Source organism: Saccostrea cucullata, unplaced genomic scaffold (genome assembly GCF_032062105.1).
Source record: "Saccostrea cucullata isolate Sc308-1 unplaced genomic scaffold, CSIRO_AGI_Scuc_v1 ctg3565, whole genome shotgun sequence".
Taxonomy (NCBI): domain Eukaryota; kingdom Metazoa; phylum Mollusca; class Bivalvia; order Ostreida; family Ostreidae; genus Saccostrea; species Saccostrea cuccullata.
The window spans coordinates 40,412-53,777 of record NW_026933107.1 but is presented as its reverse complement, the minus strand read 5'-3'; positions in this window follow the sequence as shown (position 1 = coordinate 53,777).

Below are 13,366 nucleotides of genomic sequence, written 5' to 3'. Positions count from 1 at the left end.
CCAGGACGCTAACTGGCAGGTGTTCTCTCAGGCCTCTATCAGGACTGAGGATATCAGGAAACCCCCTGGGAACCAACACGGTATCTCGTATTGTACAAAAACATATGTATTAAAGTTAGCTTTGAAAAGCTTTATACAACATTGGAACACTGTATGTTAACATAATAAATAGTTTTGAAAAAGCTTTCTAGAATTTCTTTAAGGAGATGGATGAACAAGGTGTGCAGAATGCCTATGTCCTCAGAAACTACAGCCTACTCCACTTATATTGAACTCGCTTATTTTGAAATTCTGCTTATTTTGAAATAGAAATTAATCCCCAGTTTTTGCCTCTCATATTCTTTGCATTGAAATAACGGTTATATTGAAATCGGATATATTGAAATTTCACTAATATTGAAGCCACTGATCGGTCCCCACAGGTGATAATGAGTTGTTTTCATAACGGTTATATTGAGGTACTCCCTGGCGGCTGTCGTTACGGTTGGTGACAGTAATTATGCCTGATTGACCACTTGATATAAAAGGTGTGAATAATTAAGTTTTCACCTTATGTGTTTGTATACTGCATGCTCTTGCGAAATAAAATTCTTCACTGTTAAATTTTTTGAGTCCACGTATATAATGATATATTGAGACTAAACAGCTAAACGTAATATAGTAACCCCCACAGATCTAGGAAAAACATAACTTTGAAATTAAATACGTACTGTTAATGGCTATTGATATGCCTAAATTCGAAATAACTAAGGCATTAACCTGAGTACACTTACGCTGAAATACAAGCAGCGTTCAGCAGTACTCAACAATTTACGTCCGGTGATATTTTTCCAAAACGTAAATGTGATCGGGGAATAATAATGAGGTTGAAGATTGTCTTTTCAATGAAACAGAAATAAAAAAAAAATATTTAAACTTTCAAGGACTCATGTTCTATGTAATCTGTTCACTGTTGTAGATAAATGATGACAAAATTAATTTGTTCGGGTTTGTTCTTCTTTATTTTAAGTCGGGATTGAACTTGTAAAAATGGCGGCTTCATGATTACGCTTATATTGAATTACGGATATATTGAAATAATTTGCATGGTCCCCTGAATTTCAATATATCCGGAGTAGGCTGTTTAAGCATTTTGCTCGCCTTGTTCACCCATCTTTTTTAGTCCTATAGTATTTTTATACCCCAAGCAACTAGTCGCGTGAGGTATAATGTTTTTGACCCGTCCGTCAGTCAGTCAGTCAGTGAGTCAGTCCTTTTTAGGTCACCTGAGTAAACTCAGGTGACCTATTGCTATCCGTTTTCGTCCGTCGTCGTGCGTCGTGCGTTGTGCGTTAACATTTGAACATTTTCAGCTTCTTCTCTGCAACCACTCAACCAATTTCAACCAAATTTGCCACAAAGCATCTATGGGTGAAGGGGAACAAAAATTGTGAATTTCATGATCCCTGCCCCCCAGGGGCCTGAGGGGTGGGGCCAAAACCACTAAAATTAATGCAATCTTTAAAAATCTTCTTCTTTACTCCTGGGCATCAAGCAGTCAAACTGGTTGCATGATTGTAATCAGCAATGAGTCCTCTACCAAAATTGTGAAATTCATGGCCCTGGGGTCAGGGGTTCTAGTGCTAGGGCGGGGCTAAATAAGTAGGTAGTGAAAATGCATTATTTCTTTGAAAATCTTCTTCTCTGCTCCTGGGTATTAAATAAACTAACTAAGTACATAGTTATGATGAGCAAGAGTGCCTCTACCAAAATTGTGAATTTTATGGCCCCAGGGTCAGGGGTTCTGGTGTTAGGGTGGGGCTCTATTGATTATATAGTGAAAATACATGAATTCTTTGAAAATCTTCTTCTCTGCTCCTGGGTATTAAATAAACTAACTAAGTACATAGTTATGATGAGCAAGAGTGCCTCTACCAAAATTGTGAATTTTATGGCCCCAGGGTCAGGGGTTCTGGTGTTAGGTTGGGGCTCTATTGATTATATAGTGAAAATACATGAATTCTTTGAAAATCTTCTTCTCTGCTCCTGGGTATTAAATAAACTAACTAAGTACATAGTTATGATGAGCAAGAGTGCCTCTACCAAAATTGTGAATTTTATGGCCCCAGGGTCAGGGGTTCTGGTGTTAGGGCGGGGCTCTATTGATTATATATTGAAAATACATGAATTCTTTGAAAATCTTCTTCTCTGCTCCTGGGTATTAAATAAGCTAACTAAGTGCCTAGTTATGGTGAGCAAGAGTGCCTCTACCAATATTGTGAATTTTATGGCCCCAGGATAAGGGGTTCTGGTATTGGGGGGGGGGGCTCTATTGATTATATAGTGAAAATACATGAATTCTTTGAAAATCTTCTCTGCACCTGGGTATTAAATAAACTAAGTGCATAGTTATAATGAGCAAGAGTGCCTCTACCAAAATTGTGAATTTTATGGCCCCAGGGTCAGGGGTTCTAGTGCTGGGGGGGGGGGGGCTCGATAGATTATGTAGTTAAAATACACAAATTCTTTCAAAATCTTCTTCTGTGCTCCTGGGTATTAAATAAACTAACTAAGTGCATAGTTATGATGAACAAGAGTGCCTCAACCAAAATTGTGAATTTTATGGCCCCAGGGTCAGGGGTTCTGGTGTTCGGGTGGGGCTCTATTGATTATATAGTGAAAATACAGGAATTCTTTGAAAATCTTCTTCATTGCTCCTGGGTATTAAATAAACTAACTAAGTGCATAATTATGATGAGCAAGAGTGCCTCTACCAAAATTATGAATTTTATGGCCCCAGGGTCGGGTTTTGGTGTTAGGGCGGGGCTCTATAGATTATATAGTGAAAATTCATTAAATCTTTAAAAATTTTCTTCTCTGCTCTAGGGTATTAAGCAGATGAACTACCTATATAGTTATTATCTACAAGGGCCCTAATCTTCCAGAATTGTGAATTTCAAGGCCCCAGGGTCAGGGGTAATATGGGGGTGTGTACTTATATACTGAAAATGAATGAATGGTTTGAAATTTGCTCCTTGGTATTAATCAAATATCAAGGCCTAAGGGTCAGGGGTTCATGTGTAGTAGGGGCACTACTGATTATTGCTGAATATAACTGATTAGTTGAAATGCATTTTTTGTTCCCCTACCTTGTGTATGGGTATTGAGTAAACAAACTAAGCAACTGCTAAGTGAATTGTTATGATGAATTAAATTTAATCACTGGAAAGTTGTTGCATAATGCTCAGGTGACCTATAAGGCCCATGGGCCTCTTGTTAGCTCACCTGAGCCGAAGGCTCAAGTGAGCTTTTCTGATCAAAATTTGTCCGTTGTCTGTCGTCGTTGTTGTTGTCGTTGTCGTCGTAAACTTTTCACATTTTCATCTTCTTCTCAAGAACCACTGGGCCAATTTCAACCAAACTTGGTACAAAGTATCCTTGGGTGAAGGGGATTCAAGTTTGTTCAAATGAAGGGCCATGCCCTTTTCCAAGGGGAGATAATCATGAATTTGTTAAAAATTAATGGCAATTTTAAAAAATCTTCTCAAAATACACTATGCCAGGAAAGATGAAAAAACTTATGTGAAAACATCCTCAGGTAGTGTAGATTCAAGTTTGTTCAAATCATGACCCCCGGGGCAAGGGTGGGGCCAAAATGGCCGACCCAAGTTTTACATAGGAATATATAGGAAAAATCTTTAAAAATCTTCTTCTCCAGAACCACTGGGCCAGGAAAGATGAAACTCATGTGGAATCATCCTCAGGTAGTGTAGATTCAACTTTTTTCAAATCATGACCCCCGGGGCAAGGGCGGGGCCAAAATGGCCGACCCAAATTTTACATAGGAATATATAGGAAAAATCTTTAAAAATCTTTTTCTCCAGAACCACTTGGCCAGGAAAGATGAAACTCATGTGGAATCATCCTCAGGTAGTGTAGATTCAAGTTTGTTCAAATGATGACCCCCGGGGCAAGGGTGGGGCCAAAATGGCCTACCCAAGTTTTACATAGGAATATATGAGAAAAATCTTTAAAAATCTTCTTCTCAAGAACCACTAGGCCAGGAAAGATGAAACTCATGTGGAATCATCCTCAGGTAGTGTAGATTAAAGTTTGTTCAAATCATGACCCCCGGGGCAAGGGTGGGGCCAAAATGGCCGACCCAAGTTTTACATTATATACAGGAAATTTTTTTTAAAATCTTCTTCTCCAGAACCACTGGGCCAGGAAAGATGAAACTCTCGTGGAATCATCCTCAGGTAGTGTAGATTCAAGTTTGTTCAAATGATAACCCCCAGGGCAAGGGTGGAGCCAAAATGGCTGGCCCGAGTTTTACATAGGAATATATAGGAAATATCTTTAAAAATCCTTCTCCAGAACCACTGGGCCAGGAAAGATGAAACTCATGTGGAATCATCATCAGGTAGTGTAGATTCAAATTTGTTCAAATCATGACCCCCGGGGCTAGGGTGAGGCCAAAATGGCCGACCCAAGTTTTACATAGGGATATAAAGGGAAACCTTTTAAAATCTTCTTTTCAAGTACTTCAAAGCTAGGATTAGTGATAGTTATATGGAATCATCCTCAGGTAGTGTAGATTCTAGTTTGTTAAAATGATGAACGCCTGGAGGGGGGGGGGGGGTAAATTCAAGCCCGATGTGCTCAGGTGAGCGCTGTGGCCCCTTGGCCTCTTGTTTTTTTGTCAGCGCAACTCCTGATAAACTGTTGCACATAATTTCGTTAAACTTTGCAGGTATTTAGGACACAATGTGTAGATGTGCATATTACCAGGAAATTCCGATTCCGTTATTTTTTCTGGGAATTTCCACACTTTTTAACTTAGGCATTTGGCCATACCTTGAATATAGAGATGAACAGTTTGTCAGCGCAACTTCTCATAAATCGTTGCACAGAATTTCGTCAAACTTTGCAGGTATTTAGGACACAATGTGTAGATGTGCATATTACCAGGAAATTCCGATTCCATAATTTTTTCTGGGAATTTCCGCACTTTTTAACTTAGGCATTTGGCCATACCTTGAATATAGAGATGAACAGTTTGTCAGCGCAACTCCTCATAAACTACTACACAGAATTTCGTCAGACTTTGCAGGTATTTAGGACACAATGTGCAGATTTGCATATTACCAGGAAATTCCGATTCCATTATTTTTTCCGGGAATTTCCGCACTTTTTAACTTAGGCATTTGGCCATACTTTGAATATAGAGATAAACAGTTTGTCATCGCAACTCCTCATAAACCGGTACACAGAATTTCGTCAAACTTTGCAGGTATTTAGGACACAATGTGTGGATGTGCATATTACCAGGAAATTCCGATTCCATTATTTTTCCCGGGAATTTCCGCACTTTTTAACTTAGGCATTTGGCCATACCTTGAATATAGAGATGAACAGTTTGTCAGCACAACTCCTCATAAACCACTGCACAGAATTTCGTCAAACTTTGCAGATATTTAGGACACAATATGTAGATGTGCATATTACCAGGAAATTCCGATTCCTTTATTTTTTCTTAGAATTTCCACACTTTTCAACTTAGATTTTTGGCCATACCTTGAATATAGAGATGAACAGTTTGTCAGCGCAACTCCTCATAAACCGCTGCACAGATATACGTCAAACTTTGCAGATATTTAGGACACAATATGTAGATGTGCATATTACCAGGAAATTCCGATTCCTTTATTTTTTCTTAGAATTTCCACACTTTTCAACTTAGATTTTTGGCCATACCTTAAATATAGAGATAAACAGTTTGTCAGCGCAACTCCTCATAAACCGCTGCACAGAATTTCGTCAGACTTTGCAGATATTTAGGACACAGTGTGTAGATGTGCATATTACCAGGAAATTCCGATCCCTTTATTTTTCTGGGAATTTTGGCACTTTTCAAATTAGATTTTTGGCCATACCTTGAATATACAGATGAACATTTTGTCAGCCTGACCCCTCATAAACCGCTGCACAGAATTTTGTCAGACTTTGCAGATATTTAGGACACAGTGTGTAGATGTGCATATTACCAGGAAATTCCGATTCCTTTATTTTTCTGGGAATTTCGGCACTTTACAACTTAGATTTTTGGGGATATCTTGAATATAGTGGTGAACAGTTTGTCAGCGCAACTCCTCATAAACCACTGCACAGAATTTCATCAAACTTTGCAGATATTTAGGACACAATTTGTAGATGTGCATATTACCGGGAAATTCCAATTCTTTAATTTTTTCTGGGATTTTCAGCACTTTGAGTTTTGGGGAAGCGTGGGGTATGTGAGCTTGCTCACCTTTTCTTTCATTAGTCCTATAGTGCTTGTAATTTTTATGTTTTTATGCTTATTTATCTATGCTTAGATTTAAATGTACTGCACTTCAGAGTAATTTTATTTTATATTATATTTAGCGCTTTATAAATTGTGCATAATAATAATAATAATTAATTTTTTTTTTTTCTGAGTGTATTCTAACAATATGGCAGCTCAAACTCATGATCTCAAATCTACATTCTAGTGATCATTTTACAGCTTCTTTTTGAAAGACATACATTATCATTTAATTAAATTGTTGACTGTTTTCTGTGTTATGAGTTATTCCCCTTTTCTCTCCAGGATCCACATTGACTTACAGAGGAGACAGTGTTACCAAGGAAACAGCACCACCACAGCCAGTCAAAGAAGTGAGAGCTCCTATAGATAAATATTTGGATACATTTTTTTTTTTACCTTTTATTGTTCATAATTAATTATACCTTAACATCTAGATATGTCCAGGTAATGGTATGATTGTAATGTAGGCTTTATAATTGAATTTTAGGCTTCTTCTTTTTGGAGAACAAAGCCTTTAATTAGTTACTTCCTGACAGAGTTCCCTGACGCCAAAAGTAGGAAGTTATTTGCCTCAGCTCAGCTGGACATTTGGGCTGTAGAAGGTGGGTCCGTTTGGAAGTACACACATCAGTAAAAACATTGGTTTATGATTTAATTAGAAGCTAAAGAACCAAAGTAATTGATGTGTATTGCTATGAGTGATGCAGTCTGTTGTCTATTGACTTAGTGGATACCAAAGACATCGAAGTCAAAATTCTGTATGCTTACACTTGTAAGAACTGAAATTGATCTACAGTCAAATCTTGTAATCTTAAACTCAATTGGACTGAGAAAAACTGAGAGACATTTGACAATTTTAGATTGAGGGTAAACTTTATACTTTAAATTTTTAAAAGTTGTTAAGACTCTCAAATTTCTTCAGTATTTTCATTCTATTTGCGATATAAAAGTTTAAGATACCAAAGTTTATCTGTGTTCATTTATCTGTGCTATCAAAAACATCTACACTTTGGTTCAGTATATTTACAAAACACTTAATAACCATAGAATGTTATTTATTGTATATGTAATTACCAGTATATAGGATACATTCTCAAATTGTGTATAGCAGAAATTCTGTTAAATCATTTCAATAATAGACAGTATATACATGTAAATACATTGTTTACAGTAGATTGTTGTTTACAGCATTATGTCATTTTGTAGCAGTGGATTATTTGAGTGACCTAACCTAACCACCAATGCTGTGAACGCTACATAAATGTACATGTATCTTTTCTGTATTTGCAGCATTATGTCATCTTGTAGCAGCATCATATACAGAGGATAAATTCGGGGTGGTTCAAAAGTCACTACCCCAGATTCTTACTGCAGTAATAAATCTTCAAGAGGTAAACATTGTGCTTTATCCCAAGTTTAGGATTCCATTCCTTATTCAGAGTCAGCAGTTCACATTTAAGTGTCACATTTTTAGCTCACCTGAGCCGAAGGCTCAAGTGAGCTTTTCTGATCACATTTTGTCCGGCGTCCGTCTGTCCGTCTAGCTGTCTGTCTGTCTGTAAACTTTTCACATTTTCGACTTCTTCTCAAGAACCGCTGGGCCAATTTCAACCAAACTTGCCACAAAGTATCCTTGGGTGAAGGGGATTCAAATTTGTTCAAATGAAGGGCCACACCCTCATTCAAGTGGAGATAATTGGGAATTAATGAAAATTTGGTGGCATATTTTAAAATTCTTCTTCTCAAGAACCACGGTGCCAGGAAAGATGAAACTTATGGGGAAACATCCTCAGGTAGTGTAAATTCAAATTTGTTCAAATCATGACCCCCGGGGGTAGGGCGGGGCCAAAATGGCCGACCAAAGTTTTACATAGAAATATATAGGAAAATTCTTTAAAAATCTTCTTCTGAAGAATGACAAAGCCATAATTCATCATATTTATATGGGAGCATGCTCAGGTAGTGTAGATTCAAGTTTGTTCAAATCATGACCCCCGGGGGTAGGGCGAGGCCAAAATGGCTGACCAAAGTTTTACATAGAAATATATAGGAAAATTCTTTAAAAATCTTCTTCTCAAGAATGACAAAGCCATAATTCATCATATTTATATGGGAGCATGCTCAGGTAGTGTAGATTCAAGTTTGTTCAAATCATGACCCCCGGGGGTAGGGCGGGGCCAAAATGGCCTACCAAAATTTTACATAGAAATACATGTATATAGTAAAATTCTTTATAAATCTTCTTCTCAAGAATGACAAAGCCATAATTCATCATATTTATATGGAAGCAAGTTCAGGTAGTGTAGATTCAAGTTTGTTCAAATCATGACCCCCGGGGGTAGGGCGGGGCCAAAATGGCCGACTAAACTTTTACATAGAAATATATAGTAAAATTCTTTAAAAAACTTCTTCTCAAGAATGACAAAGCCTTAATTCATCATATTTATATGGGAGCATGCTCAGGTAGTGTAGATTCAAGTTTGTTCAAATCATGACCCCCGGGGGTAGGGCGGGGCCAAAATGGCCGACCAAAGTTTTACATAGAAATATATAGGAAAATTCTTTATAAATCTTCTTCTCAAGAATGACAAAGCCATAATTCATCATATTTATATGGAAGCATTCTCAAGTAGTGTAGATTCAAATTTGTTCAAATCATGACCCCCAGGGGTAGGGCGGGGCCAAAATGGCCGATCAAAGTTTTTAAAGATATGTATATTAAAATTCTTTAAAAATCATTTTCTAAAAATAGCAAATTCATGATTGGTCATTGGGCTACTTTTGGATTTAAACTTTACAATAAAAAGCCATTTTCTACTTTTTCCTACCCTTAGTGCTCAGGTGAGCGATGTGGCCCATGGGCCTCTTGTTTGTTTCTAGGCATTAATGTCTTGTAAATTATTTACACTAATTATTATACTATTTTGGTCAATGTAGAATGTGGAGAAGCATATGAAGCTAGCCTCCTCCGGACGACGGATTAGTGGGCGGGGCCCCCTGGACCTACCCCTGAAGTATGTCCTACACAGCTCCCTCAAGTCCTGTATCTACAGAATCATCAATGTGTTCGGTGCTCATTTACTGTAAGTAATTATAGTACTCTGTTCAAAGGGTTAATGCATGAAAAAAAAACTTTGCCTCTGTTTTAAAAGCTGTTTCTCTTTGTTAGAAAAACTTTAAATAGCTCATTCTCTTTGTTCTACACATTTTGTTTCCATAATTTTATACATAAAAATTCAAAAAATAAGACAAAAGCAAGTGTGTATTATTGTGTTACTGTATTAATTAGCTTTATTAGGGAAAAAGTAATGTATTGAATACTTTTACTCTTTCAGAAATTTAGATTTACCCAGTGATACTTCATACAAACTGAAGCTGTTTATGGATTTCAAGGAGTGACTTTGTGATCAGAACTTGTTTAGTGAACAGGACCTGTTTGCTAGGTCTATACATAGACAGATACATATGGATTTCTACAGTGGTGCTGAGATTAAGCGTGTTTATGTTGTTGATTCGTCACTAACACCATGAACATGTCTCCTAGACTATAAACACACCTAGACAATAATTGTTAACTTGTAACAATGATATGACAAAATCTGTACATGTGGACATGAAAGATCATAGGGAAAATCTTACATAAACATGATTTTAAAATTGTGTTCTTTATCAAAAAAGAATGTACTTGGGATGTATAAATTCCCATACTTGTAAACTCAATTATACATATGTATTATCATATATGTGCATTCCATAAGGTTGCATATATTTTTTGTCGCTAAGATCAATTGTGACACTGTAATCTGGGTTGAAAATACTTGCACTAAGCACAAGATAATCCAGGTTGATTTAAAATAAAAGAAAATTTCTACATAAGTACTATAATAATACTATTATGTAATTATGCCTTTTTAAGAAAAAAAAAACTACATTCTAAGCCAAATTATTTATTCTTTATGAAAGGAGTATAGAATGGTTATAATTTTAGTTTTTTAGTAAATATTTACAACAACTCGATATATTTCCTTGAATTTTTATGAAAAACATTTCTCTAATATTCCATCAATTATTGAAACTTATTTGGAATTCCTTTTCAAAGCCATCAGTATGAAGCAAATTTAAACTGGGCTCCTCCATTAAAGAAACTTATGTGGATCAGTTACACAATATTTTACTACATACTATTGTGACACTATATGTAAACAGAATTATAGAATTGCAGTTATCATATGTCTGTGTAAAGTAACAAGAAATGACCTTTGAGGCCCCTTCTCAGGAAATACAGGCCCCTTCGTGAAATGGTAAGGGTTTGTACAGACCATAGAAAGTGCTTGAATTTTGACAAGTCCTTGAAAAAGTCATGTGAAAATTTAAAAAGTCATGTGAAGTAAATTTTCATATTAAATGCTTGAATTTGTTTTCTAGGGTTCTTGAATTCTTATGTTGAGCTGCTTTATCAGCAGGTTTAAGAATGTGTTGATTAATCTTTTTTCAGCAAAACTAATTAAAAATTTTGAAATAGCATATATGTGCTCTAGAAAATGGGATGAATTTCACCTTTTGTCATTAATCTAACGATGCAATGTGATGCAACTTATAGAGTGTTTCATAATCTGAGGACCATTACTTAGATTTATCACAATTGTACGCAGGGATGGGGAAATTAAAGAAAAAAGATAGTATGATTGAATGTAATTTATGATCTTTGAAATGTCTTGTCAAAATGTAGCTGCAGATCTGTAGCTCAGTGATCTGAAAAAAATTTGGATGGATGATCAGTCTGTCAATATATTTTTGGGGAGGGCTACAGTTCTGCAGCTTGTCAAAATGTTACCGTCTCATTTATTCTCAAAAAAAAAATAAACCGATATATTGTGTGGTTTTTTTTATTTGCTTCATTGTAGTGTCCAAGAGCTTGACAACAAGTACGTAGAAATAATCTGCCCGGGCTGAAAGAAAATATGATCAGGGAAAGGTCCCCATATGTCCAACGTTTACCCCCCCCCCCCCCCCCCCCACCTCCAATGATCAAAATCTGGATCTGCACCTAATTCTCTTGCATCTTACAAACTTTAAATCTGCGACCTTTTCACTTCCTAGATGTAAGGTTCTGATTGTTACTATACATGACTAATTTAGTAGAGTAAAATTTAAAGTGCACACTTAAGATCGATGCTTTGCTTGATGGGCGAATATTTCCGTGAAGGAAAGAAATATCTTGTCCACTTAATAAGAGGGCTATCATACTACATGCTTCAAGTGTTCTTTTGTTTTATTAAAACACCACTTCTTGGTGTACACTTTTCAGCAGTAGCAGTGATATAAAGAAATGTTATAAATTGTGTCATTTTAAATGTATGGGGCTGACTGACTAACAAAGTTTTCAAATTCTTGGATGACAAAAATGTACTACTAGTATATTAAACGTGGATATGTGTCCATTAAGCTGTAATGTTTGAATTTATTAGGCGGAGTTTAAGGCTTCCTCGTAATTCCAGGGGCCCTGAGTCAACACATTGTCATAAACAGGTCCTGTGTGATGGGAGACATTCTAAATATAAAGGTCCTGTGTGATGGGGAAACAATCTAAATAAATAGGTCCTATGTGATGGGGGAACAATCTAAATATAGAGGTCCTGTGTGATGGGGAACAATCTAAATATAGAGGTCCTGTGTGATGGGGGAACAATCGAAATATAGAGGTCCTATGTGATGGAGGAACAATCTAAATATAATTAAGGTCCTGTGTTATGTAGAACAATCTAAATATAAAGGTCCTGTGTGATGGGGGAACAATCTAAATATAAAGGTCCTGTGTGATGGGGGAACAATCTAAATATAAAGGTCCTGTGTGATGGGGGAACAATCTAAATATAAAGGTCCTGTGTGATGGGGGAACAATCTAAATATAAAGGTCCTGTGTGTGATGGAGAACAATCTAAATATAAAGGTCCTGTGTGATGGGGGAACAATCTAAATATAAAGGTTCTGTGTGATGTAGAACAATCTAAATATAAAGATCCTGTGTGATGGGGAACAATCTAAATATAGAGGTCCTGTGTGATGGGGGAACAATCTAAATATAGAGGTCCTGTGTGATGGGGAACAATCTAAATAAAAAGGTCCTGTGTAATGGAGGAACAATCTAAATATAAAGGTCCTGTGTTATGTAGAACAATCTAAATATAAAGGTCCTGTGTGATGGAGGAACAATCTAAATATAATTAAGGTCCTGTGTTATGTAGAACAATCTAAATAAAAAGGTCTTGTGTGATGGAGGAACAGTCTGACTAAAGCCAGCCCCTACTATATCACTAACGAAGTGATATAGTAGGGGCTGGCTTTAGTCAGACTGAGATTGACCCTTATGAGAGTTCTTCAGACCCTACTAACGAAGTGATATAGTAGGGGCTGGCTTTAGTCAGACTGGGAGGAAGTGATATAGTAGGGGCTGGCTTTAGTCAGACTGGTTTTAAGAAGTAAAGACTCGCAGAAGAATTTGAAGAACATGTCTAAATTTTAATAAAAATTATCTTGTTGAATGTTGAATTTTAATCCAATGATAAGCTTATTCCTCCCCCCCCCCCCCCCTTTCTCATCACACCACCACTTGTAATGACTCACATTGTATTGCCATTTAGGTTACAAATAATTTCCTTTTTATTTTAAAATGAATTCAGCTAATTTGAATTAACATAAAATTCTCAATATCTCTGTTTATGAACAAAATTTTGAACTTGAAAATTACATGCATAAGTTGCCGTTCAAATCAAGAGAATTTCTTATAAAGAAGATGGGGAATAAGGCGGATGAAGTGCCTATACGGGGACAGATATGCAGTGAAGAATTGAATCTCAATTTATATATCCAAATTTTATTTGATATGTCATCCAATATTAACGTATACTTAATGCAAAATCCCTAAAATTTACAAAAATCTTACAAAGAATGAAAATATTTGCCTATAAAAAAGCATACACACACTAAAACGATCATTTTCTCATACTTTAACAAGATTTTTCAATATGGGTGGGTCTT